Raw genomic sequence first — 13,868 nt, forward strand, 5'->3', positions numbered from 1 at the left:
ATTGTTGTACTGTAAGTGAAAGTTTACAACTGAGGTTAGTCTCTCATACAAAAATTTATATATGCATTGTTATGTGACCCTAATTGCTCTCCCTATGCTGTGACAGCACATTCCTCCTTTCCACCCCTGATTTCCCATGTCCATTCAACCAGCTCCTGACCCTCTCTTCCTTCTCATCTCACCTCCAGACAGGAGATGCCCATTTAGTTTCATGTATCTACTAAAGCTAAGGAGCACTTTCTTCATGAGTATCATCTTATGTCCCATAGTCCAGTCTAATCTTTGACTGAAGAGTTGGCCTTGGGAAACCATTTGCTATTGAGTTGATTCTGACACATGGTTACCCCATGTATGTCAGAGTAGAACTGTGCTCCATAGGGTTTCCAATATTTTTGGATTTTTTGGAAGTAGATCACCAGGACTTTCTTCTGAGGCACCTGTGGGAAGGATCGAACTACCAACCTTTTGGTTAGCAGCCGAGCACATTAACCGTTTGCATCACTCAGGAACTCCCGTAAGTACACACAAACACACTAATGTACATACATGCACGCACATACACTGATATAAGGATCACAAATACACGTGTATACCCACATTCATGCACGTGTGAAAAACACATGCACACTATCCTCTGGAAGTCCAGGCCAGAGTTTCAGGGCAAAGTGCACATCCCGGCCCCAACCCCAATCCCTGGAGAAGGATGTGTGGACAAGTTCTTCCCTGTCCCATGTGCTGACGGTCTCCAGAGCATGGGGGCACAGGGAACACTCTCCCCGGAGGGAAGAATCTCAGAGGCAGTCAGCACTCATTACAAGCCTTGGAATAGGCTTATCTATCATCCTGGAGTGGCAGCTGACAGTGCAACCAACTCAGGCCCTCCCCCAGGCCACCCAATTTCTCCTTGAGTGACCACAGATTTGCTCCACCAAGTGAAAAGCGTTATGGCTGAGTATTCAGTCCTCTCCTGAAATATAAACATAGACATGCCCTAACTCAGCTGTGCGGCTTCTGCTCTTCTCTCTACACACTCTGAGAGGGTGTATGAAGCCCCCCTTCCTGCCCCTGTCATGCTGTTGTTGTTAGCTGCCAGCAAGTAACATGGCAACTGATTCACGGAGACCCCACTGTGAAACATTGCCCAGCACTGTCCCATCCACATTGTCCATCAGATCCATAGGACTTTCATTGGCTGATTTTTGGAAATAGATTGCCAGGTCTTTCTTCCTAGTCCATCGTAGCCTGGAAACTTCGCTGAAACCTGTCCAGCATCATAGCAACACGCAAGCCTCCACTGACAGATGGGTGGCAGGCGGCTGTGCCTGAGGTGCAATTGGCCAGAATCGAACCTGGGTCTCCCTGGGTTTTCCGTACGGAAGATGAGAATTCTACCTCTGAACCATCCACTGCCCTCAGTGCCTCCACACATGACCTCCTTTGAATTAGGCTTTCACAAGGTGTCCCACACCTATGCTTCGTTTTCAGCATTTTATTGGAACTTTGCAATCATCACAGGATATGGTCTTTTTTTTGCCACGAAGAAAAGGAGCCTCTAAGAAATGATTTGTTCTAGGTCACCCAGCTAGGAAGACTAGAGATGGTATTCAAACCAGGGTCTGCTATTTGCATATCCCAAGATCACTGGTGCTTCTCCCACCCCATCCTCTGTACTCCATCTCTGAACAGGTGACTCCCCACTCATATCTTAGGTTCAAAGAGCTGGCTCTGTGGCTGAACATCCTCTCTCCTCCCCTTTACCAGTATCAGCTGCTATCCAATCACCTCTGACTCATGGCCACTGCATGTGTGTCAGAGCAGAACTGTGCTCCATAGGGTTTTCAATGGTTGATTTTTAGGAAGTAGATCACCAAGCCTTTCTTCCGAGGCACCTCTGGGTGGACTCGAACCTCTAACCTTTCAATTAGCAGCCAAGCATGTTAACTGTTTGTACCACCCAGGGGCTCCCATCCTCCCCTTTAGCCAGGCTGAAAATCTCAGTTGCCTTTTACTTCTTCCTCTTCCCACCTTCCTCACTCTATCAGCTGCCAAAGCCCACCAAGGTGATGTCCCTCTTTCCTCTACTCCCACTGTCACCATCCCTAGACGAGGCCCTTAGCAACTTATTCAAACACTCCCTGCTCGTAGTTGTTGTGTCCAGGGCTGCTGGGTTAATCTTCCTAAATGTCTGCATTCACCATGTCTCTCCCTTGCTCAAGAACTTTCCAAGGCTCTCCTTTACCTACAGGATTAGTTCTAAACTTCCAAGCCTAGAATTCAAAAACCTTCCTCATCTGGCCCCAACCTACCTATCAACTTCTGCCTGTTCCCATACTTCTTCACAGGGGTCTGGGGAGGGCCTGGATATGGCACCAGTTCTCTTCATTAAAAAAATAAAAAGCCAGCATGTGCTAACTGCTTACTTGTGCCAAGCACTGGGATGAGTGTTTAAAGGAACTTTCTCATTTAATAATGACTACACCCATAGAAAATAGATTGGATTCTCATCAACCCCATTTTACAGATAAGCAAGTGGAGGCTCAGAGAGGTAAAGACACTTGCCTCAAGTTCACAATAGTCAGGGTGGAGGTGAGTTCCAACGCAAGAGTCTCCAGTCTGTGCTCTTAACCTGCACAGAAGTGGGGTTGGGTCTAATGGGATGAAAGTAGAGTTGGAGGTCCTCTGCTAGGAGGCCAGAGCAGAAGGAGCAAGAACAAAAGGCTTAAGGAGTCCCACAGTAGGAGGCAAAATACCAGCCCCAAGGGCCAAGAGTCCCAACTGGGCAGAAAATGCATGACAACAGAGCCAGCCAGGAAGAGATGAACAGGGTACCGGAGAACAGCTTCCACCTAGGACCACATTGGTGTGGTCACAGCACACCTGTCTGTTGGCTGGCTCCAGGGTACAGCATCAAAGCCAACTCCTGCTCTCCTGCCAGAGCCAGACTGTTGGCCTGGGTCTCTGACTCCTGGTCATCAAGCTGTGCTTCCTCCAGACTGAGGCTCTGGAGGGGCTTCTGGTAGTCCCTCAGGGGATAAGGGCCGGGCACGGTGGGCCTCATTAGAAAAACTTGCTCCCCCACTGAAATAATTTTGAAAAGCTCCTGGAAGGCAGGGACCGTGTCTTTTTGTCATTATTCCCAGCTCTTAGCAGAGAGCCTGGCACCTCTAGAGTTGGTTCTTGGTACATATTGGATAAAACAAAACAAAACAAAAAATGTTATCTTAGTCATCTAGTGCTGCTGTAACAGAAATACCACAAGTGGTTGGCTTTGACAATGGGAAATTTATTCTCTCACAGTCTAGTAGGCTACAAGTCCAAATTCAGGGCATCAGCTTCAGGGGAAGGCTTTCTCTGTCAGTTCTGGAGGAAGGTCCTTGTCATCAATCTTCCCCTTGTTCTAGGGACTTCTCAGTGCAGGAACCTCAGGTCCAAAGGATGTGCTCTGCTCCTGGTGTTGCTTTCTTGGTGGTATGAGGTCACCCATTCTCTGCTCGCTTCATTTTCCTTTTATCTCTTGTAAGATAAAAGGGGAAATCCTGGTGGTATAAGGGTTAAGTGCTAAGGCTGCTACCAAAAGGTCGGCAGTTTGAATCTACTAGATGCTCCTTGGAAACTCTATGGGGCAGTTCTACTCTGTCCTATAGAGTCACTATGAGTCAGAATCCACTCGACAGCAGCGGGTTTTTCTTTTAAAGATAAAAGGTGGTGCAGGCCACACCCCAGGGAAACTCCCTTTACATTGGATCAGGGATGTGACCTGTGTGAGCGTGTTACATCCCACCCTAATCCTCTTCAACATAATCCAATCTTGCCTCCTTAACCACAGGCAGAGATTAGGATTTACAACATATAGGAAAATTATATCAATCACAAAATGGAGGACAACCACACAATACTGGGAATCATGGGCTAACCAAGCTGACACATATTTTTGGGGGACACAATTCAATCCATGACAAATGCCTTTCCTAATTCTGTCCATTTACCAGAAGAACTAGATGGTGCCCAGCTACCACCAATGACTGCCCTGACAGGGAACACGACAGAGAGTCCCTGATGGAGCTGGAGAAAATTGGGGTGTACAACTCAAATTCTAGTAAAAACAACTGACTTAATGGTCTGAGACTGGAGGGACCCTGGAAGACATGGCCCCCGGACTCTCTGTTAGCCCAGAACTGAAACCATTCCTGAAGCCAACTCTTCAGACAAGATTAGACTGGACTACGGGACATAAAATGATACTCGTGAAGAAAGTGCTTCTTAGCTCAAGTAGATACATGAGACTAAATGGGCAGCTGCTGTCCGGAGATGAGATGAGAAGGCAGAGAGGGTCAGGAGCTGGTTGAATGGACATGGGAATTCCGGGGTGGAATGGAGGAGTGTGCTGTCACATTAACAATGTGTGTATAAATTTTTGTGTGAGAAACTAACTTGAACTGTAAACTTGCACTTAAAGCACAATTAAAAAAAAGTAAAATAATTCTGTCCATTTAGTTAAACGCTGCCCATTCCACTGAGTCTAGTGTAAACCCCTACCCTCAAGCAGTATTCCCTTATCTTCCCAGGCCACAGCATCCTTCTCCTTCTACAAACTCCTGTGATGCTAGGAATGCACTGCTTTGCATAATTGCTAACGTGTTCATGAGTATTTGCCTTTTCCCTCCAACTGCTAGGAAGCTCCTTGTGAACCTCATTCACACCATGCTTCTCTGTTACCACCTCTGCCTATAAATGTTCAGCATACACTTTTGAGTCAAAGCATGAAATGTCCATATTTAGGTTAAGTTTTTATTTTATAATAACGATATTGGTGTTATTCTTATTTTGTGAGTCTCCTTGGGAAACCATTGGAGGGAGGAATACCAAAGCATAGCTTCTCATTGTTGTTATCAGCTAGGGTTTTGCCTTACATGTTATCTCTCAGCCAGAGGAATTCTCCAGCTGTGCTTGGGTGGTCTTTCCCCCTCACTGCTGCCCTAGGCCTTTGATCCTTGGGGCTAGGGTTTGGCACTCCTGCGTGGATGGCTTCAGTCAGAACTGGGGGATGGCTCTGCACCCTTCACATAAGTGAACATCTAGAGTCTGGAATTTTAGCTGCTCTAAGATTAAACAATGTGACAGCTCTGCGAATTGTCTTTCCTTATCTATTACACCAGGCCCCCAGAAGAGAATCTATGCTTTGTTATGGTCCCGACGGGCCTTCCACTTTTCCCCTCATTGATACGTAGTATGTATAGAATTGGAGTGCCTGGGTGGATGCACTTAGCTGCTAACTGAAAGGTTGAATGTTCAAATCTACCCAGAGGCACCTTGGAAGAAAAGCCTGGCAATCTACTTCCAAAAAATCAGCCATTGAAAACCCTACTCTGACACACATACAGTCACCATGAGTCAGAATCAACTCAACGGCAACTGGTGATCTATGGAATTTCCATGATCATCCGCCTTGTTTGTTTCCTCCTAAGATGTTTAATAATTATCTATACAAAGAAAAAAAAAAAAAAAAACCCACACATGAAAGGACCCTCAAGGGTATTGAAAGAAAGGAGAGGACTAGTCTCTGATACTCCTAGTACTCTTCCTATTAAAAACTTCTAACAATACTGAGTTTCTGTTTAGGGTGATGAAAAACATTTGGAAATGGATAGTGGTGATGCCTGCACACCATAGTGAGTAATTAATGTCACTAAAATTCACACTTAAAATGGTTGAAATGGCAAATGTTTTGTTATACATATTTTAGCACAATAAAATTTTAAAAAACATAATTAACTAGACGCTAAAAAGCAACAACAACAAACCACACACACACACACACACAAATTAAGAAGCACCGTTCATGGGCAATGATTCTGTCCCAAAGATTTACCCAAAACAAAAAACAAACGCAAACCCGCTGTTGTTGAATCAATTCTGACTCATAGAGACTCGATAGAACAGAGTAGAACTGCCCCGTGGGGTTTCCAGGGAACTGCTGGTGGATTCGAACGGCCAACCTTTTGGTTAGCAGCCGAGTTCTTAACCGCTGTGCCACCAGGGCTCCCCCAGGAATTTACTGGTAGTAAAACACTTGCCACAAACTTGCACTATCAATATAGTTTTTCTTGCTTTATAAGGGGAGGGAAGGAGAGATCCAGAGATGTGTTTGAACCTAGGTTCTGTCTGACTCTAGTAGCCGCATGTGCTGCTCTGATTCTGTGGCCTGGTCCACACAGGTCAGTCGGATCAGGTTAGTGACTGTCACTCCATAGATAAGAGGAGTGTGTGGGGGCGTGAGTTCAGAGAGATTTCTTTGGTTTTGCAAGGCCAGCATTTCCATGTCTCACCACATCCTCAACAGTATCAGCTGTCTCTCCCAATCTCTCTTCCCCACTTTTTCTTTGTAATAAATCCCTGACTTCCAGCTGGACCCTTGGCTACCTGAAATAAAGACTATCTTGCTTTGGACGCATCATCAGGAGGAATCAATTGCTAAGGGAAGACATCATGTTTGGGGAAGGAGAGGACTAGTGAGGGCAAGAGAGACCCTGCAGTGAGATGGACTGGCACAATCGCTGCAATGATGGACTGGGGCATGACGGTGATTGTGAAGATGATTCAAGGCCAGGCAACATTTCCTTCTGTTGTACACAAGGTCACCATGAGTTGGAGTCTACTTGATAGCCTCTATTTGTCTATCTATCTGTCTATATATCATCTTCCCACCTACCTACCCACTCATCCATCTATCCATCCATCTATCCATCTATCTATAACCCCATAAGGGTTAGGAAGCTGTGTCTAGGTACTTTGCCGCAGACAAATGATCTGAGGTTCGTACTGGAAACTTGCGCTCTGGTGGAGTGGGGATTGGAAGGAACGTTGTTTGGAGGATGACACAGACTGCAAGGTGGATACTAAGCAGCATGAGAATGGAGGGGAGAGGACACTTCTGAGAGGTTGCAGAAGTGAGATTTAGGACAATCTGAATGAAGGGGGTAGAGGGCAACAAAGGTAAAAATTAGAATTATGATTGGATCTTATCATGGATTGAATTGTGTCCCCCAAAAATGTCTGTCAGTCTGGCTAGTCCACGATTCCCAGTGTTGTGTGATTGTCCACCATTTTGTCATCTGATGTGATTTTCCTATGTGTTGTAAATCCTATCTCAATGATGTTAATGAGATGGGATTAGTGGCAGTTATGTTAATGAGGCAGGACTCAATCTACAAGATTGGATTGTGTGTTAAACCAATCTCTTTTGAGACATAAAAGAGAGAAGTGAGCAGAGAGAAATGGGGGTCTCATACCACCAAGAAAGTAGTACCAGGAGAAGTGTGTGTCCTTCAGACCTGGGGCCCCTGCACTGAGAAGCTCCTAGTCCAGGAGAAGATTGATGACAAAGACCTTCCTCCAGAGCCAACAGAGAGAGAAAAGCTTTCCCTGGAGCTGATGCCCTGCATTTGGACTTCCAGTCTACTTGTCTTCGAGAGAATAAACTTCTGTTTGTTGAAGCCATCCTCTTGTGGTATTTCGTTATAGCAGCACTAGATAACTAAGACAGACCTCTAAAGAAAAAAGTGTGAAAGAAATGACTGACTTCAAACTACAAATTTTCTTTTAATCTGTCTTAGAGACAGAAGAATGCTTCCATAAATGCAGCCCCAAGTGCCTTCCAAACCACCAGCTCAGATTGTCTCCTCATGAGAGACTGTGATCAGAGAACTCAGCCTAGCCCTGTCTGGATTTCTGGCTCGCAGAAACTGTGAGAAAATGAACATATATTGTTCTAAGCCACTTAAGTTTGGGGATAATTTGTTACGCAGCAATAGATAACTACTACACACTGCCCTTGAAGGGGCTGATGAGGCCAGCATGTGTGAACCATGGGAACTGAAAGTAGAAAATGGGTGTCGTCCCCCCTCACGAGGAAAACTAAGGTATAATTACCAGAAAGGGTATGGACTCTGGACCGGCAAAAGCACCAGATGTCCACCTCATACATTTATGTGGGAATGTAAGGAGGAAGCTGGAAACATGTAGACATGCGGACTTGGCAGTGATTCACGCAAAGGTGACTGCTGAAATAGTAAGAATGGATGAAACTGCCCCCAAAGAGAACCAAGGGCGGTTCTCTTGGGAATAACAACAATTAAGAGGCACATGGAAGGAGAGACAAAGGTGATTAAGTAAGGGCAAAGGCTTAGGAGTACATAAGCTTCATGCTGGACACAGAGTTTTGAACTGGTTTGTTCTGATTGGAACCCCTGATGATAATTTGCATTTCTGACAAGTTCCCAGGCGATGCTAATGCTGCTTGTTAGGGACCAATTCTGAGAACCACTAGTAGAATCAAACCAAACCCACTCCTGTCAAGTCGATTCCGACTCATAGCAACCCTATAGGACACAGTAGAACTGCCCCATAGGGTTTCCAAGAAGCGGCTGAAGGATTCAGACTGTTGACCTTTTGGTTAGCAGCCAAGCTCTTAACCACTGCATCACCAGGGGTCCGCTAGTATAGCAGTGGTTATTAAAATTTATTATGCACAAGAATCACCTGGGATCTTGTTAAAATGTAGATTCTGATTCAGTATGTCTGGGGTGGAAATTCAAATTCTCAGCAGGGGTTCAAACTGGAACGAACCTGTTCAAAGCCCTCCTTGAACAGAGTGAGCATATTGGGCCATGCATTTGAGGCATTACAGCCTTCTGTTAGAAATCTGTGGTATATTAGGAAGTCATCAACATAGAAATGATTCTTGAAGTCAGACCTGTGGATGTTTTCATCCTGTAAGAGAGTATGGATGGAGACGTGTGCCAAGGACAAGTCCCTGCAGAATGCATACATTTAGGCAACAAAGGGAGGAAGAGGTCCCAGAGGAAAGGAGCTGAGAAGGATTAGTTGGAGAGGTAGGAGGTGACCCAAGAGAGGCCAATCTCCCAGAAGCCTCTTGCATTTCAAGACTGGTATAGTCAATAGAGGCAAATGCTAAAGAGAGGTTGTGTGTTGTGAGAACTGAGAAGAGAATGGTAGATCAGTAGTGAGGAGGACATTGGTGGTCCTAGTGGGAATATTTCAGCAGAAATTGGGAAGAGAAGCCAGACTGCACAGGTTTAAGAATGGGTGGAATGTGAAGGAGAGATGTAGAAAGCAGATTAACATCCTGAGAAGTTTCGTGGCGGGTTGAGGGAAGACTTGAGCATATGTGTAGGTTGAGGGAAAAATTCTGGGCTATGTCTCTCCACTCCCATCTCACAGTAATTCAGTTGCCTTTCTTGAGTTCTATTATATCTTTCTGAGACAACAGGGTCCAAAACTGCCCACAGAATTTCTTTTCCTAGACTAGGTGTTGGCAAACTTCTGTTGTAAAGAGCCAGCTAGTAAACATATTAGGCTTTGCAGGCCATGTGGTTTCTGTAGCAACCACTCAACTTCAGCATAGACAATACATAAACAAATGAGCATAGCTTTGTTCCAATGAACTTTATTTACAAAAAAACAGGCCACAGGCTGTAGTTTGCTGATCCTTGCCCTACACTCTTGAAGAGGGATCAGAGATGTGATAAATGGGGCAACTGATGAGGCAAGGATAGGATCGAAACCTCAGGGGTTTACCTCAGAAAGAAGGTTCTTGCATCCATTTGGGCATCTGTTACAGTCTAACTTCCTGTTTATGTGTCCGCCTTGTACTCCTCAATGACGAGCTCCTGGGGGCCAGGAATGTTTTCCAGCAATGACTCTAGAACCTTCCACACAAGAAATGCTCGAACACGCAACTAGTTAAGAGAAGCAGGATAGCAAAAATATAAAAACCAAAAAAACCAAACCCGTTGCCATCGAGTTGATTCTAACTCAGACGACGCCATATATTACAGGGTAGAACTTTCCTCCATAGGGTTTTCTTGGCTGTAATCTTTATGGAAGCAGATTACCAGGCCTTTCTTCCATGGTGCTGCTGGGTGGCTTCTAATTGTCAACCCTTAGGTTAGTAGTCGAGTGCAAACTGTGCCACCCATAGAAGCTGATAAAGATATAGAGTCACCTTATTGTGGAAGGAGGGGAAATTGAAGGAGCTCACACGGAAAGGTCTCTATCATTGATGTTTAAAGAGGAAGGCAACTCTTTCTACAGCATTTTAGATGTAGTCCTTCCAAGAGGCAGAGGACTGGAGCAGTTGGTCTCCTCGTCTCACAATTCCAGAACTGTATGTGATGTACTCAAATAGGAAAGGAGGGCCCCGTGTCTGGTATGATCCTGGAGATTAGGGAGAGAGGCAAAAGGGGGCACCTCCAGAATGGTCTGGGACTTGCTGTGGGGATGGTGGGGAAAGGAGGCTACTGCAAACCCAGGCACATTCTGGAATTCCTGCAGGAGGAGGGAAAGACGTGAAAGTGGAGTGGGGTGGCTAGGAGCCAAGTAGCTCCTGGGTGCATTTTTTCACACTCCTGTAACAGGTTGGACCATGTCTGGCTATTCCTGGCTTTCCACGTTTGGCTCTTTCCCAAAAAGGGATGGGACCAAACAGGGGTTTGGAAGGTGGCGAATAAGAAGCGAAGCACTTCCCATGCAGCGCTCATACCTGGGCACTGGAAATCCAGAGACTGGAGATTGAGCTGAGAGGGACCAGGGGGAGTCCATCCTTTGATGGGGAACAGGGATTCCCTCTGCCCTGGAAAGGATGTCTGTGAAACTTAGCTAGGGGGACTGGAGAGAAGGGCAAAAGTAGAAGAGAGCTGAGAGTAGGGTAACTAGGGTAGCTGGATGAAGAGTTGGGAAGTGTCTCTTGGCCAAGAAGAGGCTAAAAGCATCTTCAAGAAAAACAATGTCTTTGGAGCTGAGCAGAGGCTAGTGGGAAGAGATCCAGATCTCCATGATCTATCCTAGCCTGCCTTTCCATCCTTGCTATATCCCCCTTCTTACATCCTAGGTTCCCACTGAATTTCTCACCAGTTCTAAGCATGCTCCACCATTTTGTGTTGAGCTCCAGCTTTTGTGTTGTTCCCTCTGTGTTGCAGGTCCTTGACCTCCTTCCTCCCCTCTTCTTGTGTATAAATCCTTTCCATTTTTCGAATCTCAGATACTACTCTTCCAGGGAGGCTTCTTGGGTGCCATTCCCGTTGGGAGCAACACTTGCCTCTGCTGAACTCCTTATCTTCTCTCACTAGAGAAGACGTTTAGCACTTTTCCCCTTGGTAGTAAAGAAGTATTGAGGACAGAAGCCATTTCCCAGGCTGCTTTGTGTCATCCCTTCACCCTTAGCACATTAGCCAGGGCAGAGGCCTTCCAGAGGTGGGGACTGAACAAATATTGTACAAGCTTGGGCTGGTGCAGCCACTTTCTTTAGCAGCTCCCTGAGACAGTTTTTTCTCTGCTAGGTAGGGTCCTGTATGGACTGGTCCTAGCCTGTAGCTACTAGAATCTGAGACACCCCACATACCTCCCCTCTCAGAGGCCCCAGCCCCTTGCTAACTCCGTTTCTTGGTCAGCCCAAGGATAAGCCCCAAATCACTCTTCTCCCACCCCACAGCTTCCTCTCCTCATTGTGGGGGATGCCACAAGGGGGTCTTTCAGCCACATCAGTTTAGGGAGCAGGCTGTGGACTGTCATGCTTTTGTAACCCTGGTATACCTGGGGGCTTTGGGTTTCATATGCTGGTCAGAGGGCCTATCTGGTCCCCCCATGGAGCTGCCCATCCCTTGGTATCAGTCACACTGTCTGATTTTGACCACAGCCTCCTATTTGCCCTCAGACAAGTTCATTTATTTAATAAACTTAATAGTGTACATGTGCATGTGCAAGAGCTCAAAGAGATGTAGTAAGTTTATGGGTGTATGTTAACGTGTGAATGAATATATTGATCTAATTGGTGCCCTTGGACAGGTGACATGCCCCCTACTGCCTGACATCTTGGCTTCTATCTTTGAAAAAACAAAGTGAGGCATATCTGTAAAATTTCCCTTCAGCCCTATTCTATTGTATAGTGGGTCTGTGCATCTCAACTTCCTTGTCAAAGCAGTGGTTGAAAGTCATAAAGAAAAGGGTTCCTGACAAAGATGGAAGAGATTGGAAACTCCTGTCCTGGGCATTGATGCGCTTAGGTGATTTGTAACTTGGATATGGAGGATTCTGCACCAAGATGAAGATAGAGAATTTTTATTCCCAACAAGAAACATAGAAAGTTATTATCCGCCAGCGGGACCACAAGGAATCTAGATCTGTGCTGTCCAATATGGTAGCCACTAGCCACATGTGGCTATTAAAATTAAAGAGCCAGTTACTCAGTTACACTTGCCACTTTTCAAGTGGTCAATAGCACATGTGGTTAGGGGTTACATTGTTGGACATTGCAGATACAGAACATTTCCATCTTCACAGAAACTTTCGTTGGAAAGCACTGTTCTAGACCCATCTTTTGCAAAGGAGAAAACTGAGGCCCAGAGAGGGGCATGACATCCCCAAACTTGTTATTGTTAGATCTGGGCCTCGCACTTTTCAGGCCTGACTCATTGCCCTATTCCTTGCAGCCTCCTTCCTCCATGGCCTCCCTGTTGTTGTTAGTTGCCATCAAGTTGATTGTGAATCAGGGCGACCCCATGTGCGCAGAGTAGAACTGCACTCCATAGGGTTTTCAAGGCTGTGATCTTTCGGAAGGGGATCACCAGGCCTGTCTTCCGAGGGGTCTCTGGTTAGTAGTCCAGCGCTTAACCACGTACGCTATCCAGGGACTCCCCATGGCCTCTCTGGGTTCCCCCAGTTCTGAGGCTCGTAGGCCCAGCATGTAGGTTGAGGCGCAGCAGGGCTGTGCGAGGCGATGTTTGTGACAGCAGAGCTCCAGATGCTGCACAGTCCAGGTCGGGTCAGACCTGCCCTGCGGCACTCAGGGAATAAATTAGCTCCTCTGAAGAGCCCCAGGTCTTCATTCCCGAGCTGCCCTCTTCCTGCCCAGCCCAGGGGGGCGAGGTGGCTCAGGAGCGCTCTCAGACCTCTGGCGAAGGGCTCAAAGGCTGCAGGGATGCTCCGATGGGTAAGCACTTGTGGCCCAGGAGGGCTTACAAGCTGGTAGGAAATTGCACCCCTTGCCTCGTCCAGGGTTTCAAGCCAGCGCAAGGGGCATCTGGGAAGAGGGTTTCTGGCAGCCCCACCTTGGGGCCGCATTTGGCGGGAACTGGATCAGCCTTTACCTGCAGCCTTGCTGAGAGCGCGATGGAGAGAGCCTGGAGAGGGGCGTCTCGGGATGGAGGAGGCGGCGCGAGGCCAGGGGAGGGGGCGTCGGGAGCTCCCTGACCTCGCGAGCGGCTGGGAGGTGGAGGAGTTGGGGGTTGGGGGAGAAGAGGGGAGTCCGGCAGCCAATGGGAGGGAGGATCTCGTTTCAAAAGGGTTAACCGGCAGCCAATGGGAGCCTGGGGGAGCGGATCCTGCTCACTCCATTCAAGAATCCCAAGTATTCAAGATGGACGGCAGGGAGTGTGGAAGGAGAAAGGGGGCTTGGGGGGCAGAGCTAGGAGAGCGGCCGCGGCTTGGGGCGCAGCGGCCGGCGGGCCCCGGAGCCCCCATCCTAGTGGCGGGGGCACGGGCGGCGGCAGCGCTCCAAGCCCGGCCTGGGCAAGGGGCTACCGGGGGCGGGAGGGCGTGAGCGCGGGGAGCGAGGCCGGGGAGGGAGGGCTGGGTAGAGAAAGAGCCCGGGAAGAAGGAGGTGGCGGGCAAGGAACGTAACGAAGAGCAGTGTGTAGTGTCGTGAGCGCCCCGAAGGGTAACGCCGCTGGTTTTCGGTTTTCTTCTCTCTCGGTGGAGGGGGCGGTGGGTCTGGGCGCTTTCTCTCGGCTTCTTTTCTCCCTTTTTCTCCTCCACTTGTGGGCATCTCTTCTGTATTTTCCTTTCGGAACAAC

The sequence above is a fragment of the Trichechus manatus genome, unplaced genomic scaffold (assembly GCF_000243295.1).
Source record: "Trichechus manatus latirostris isolate Lorelei unplaced genomic scaffold, TriManLat1.0 scaffold00236, whole genome shotgun sequence".
NCBI lineage: Eukaryota > Metazoa > Chordata > Mammalia > Sirenia > Trichechidae > Trichechus > Trichechus manatus.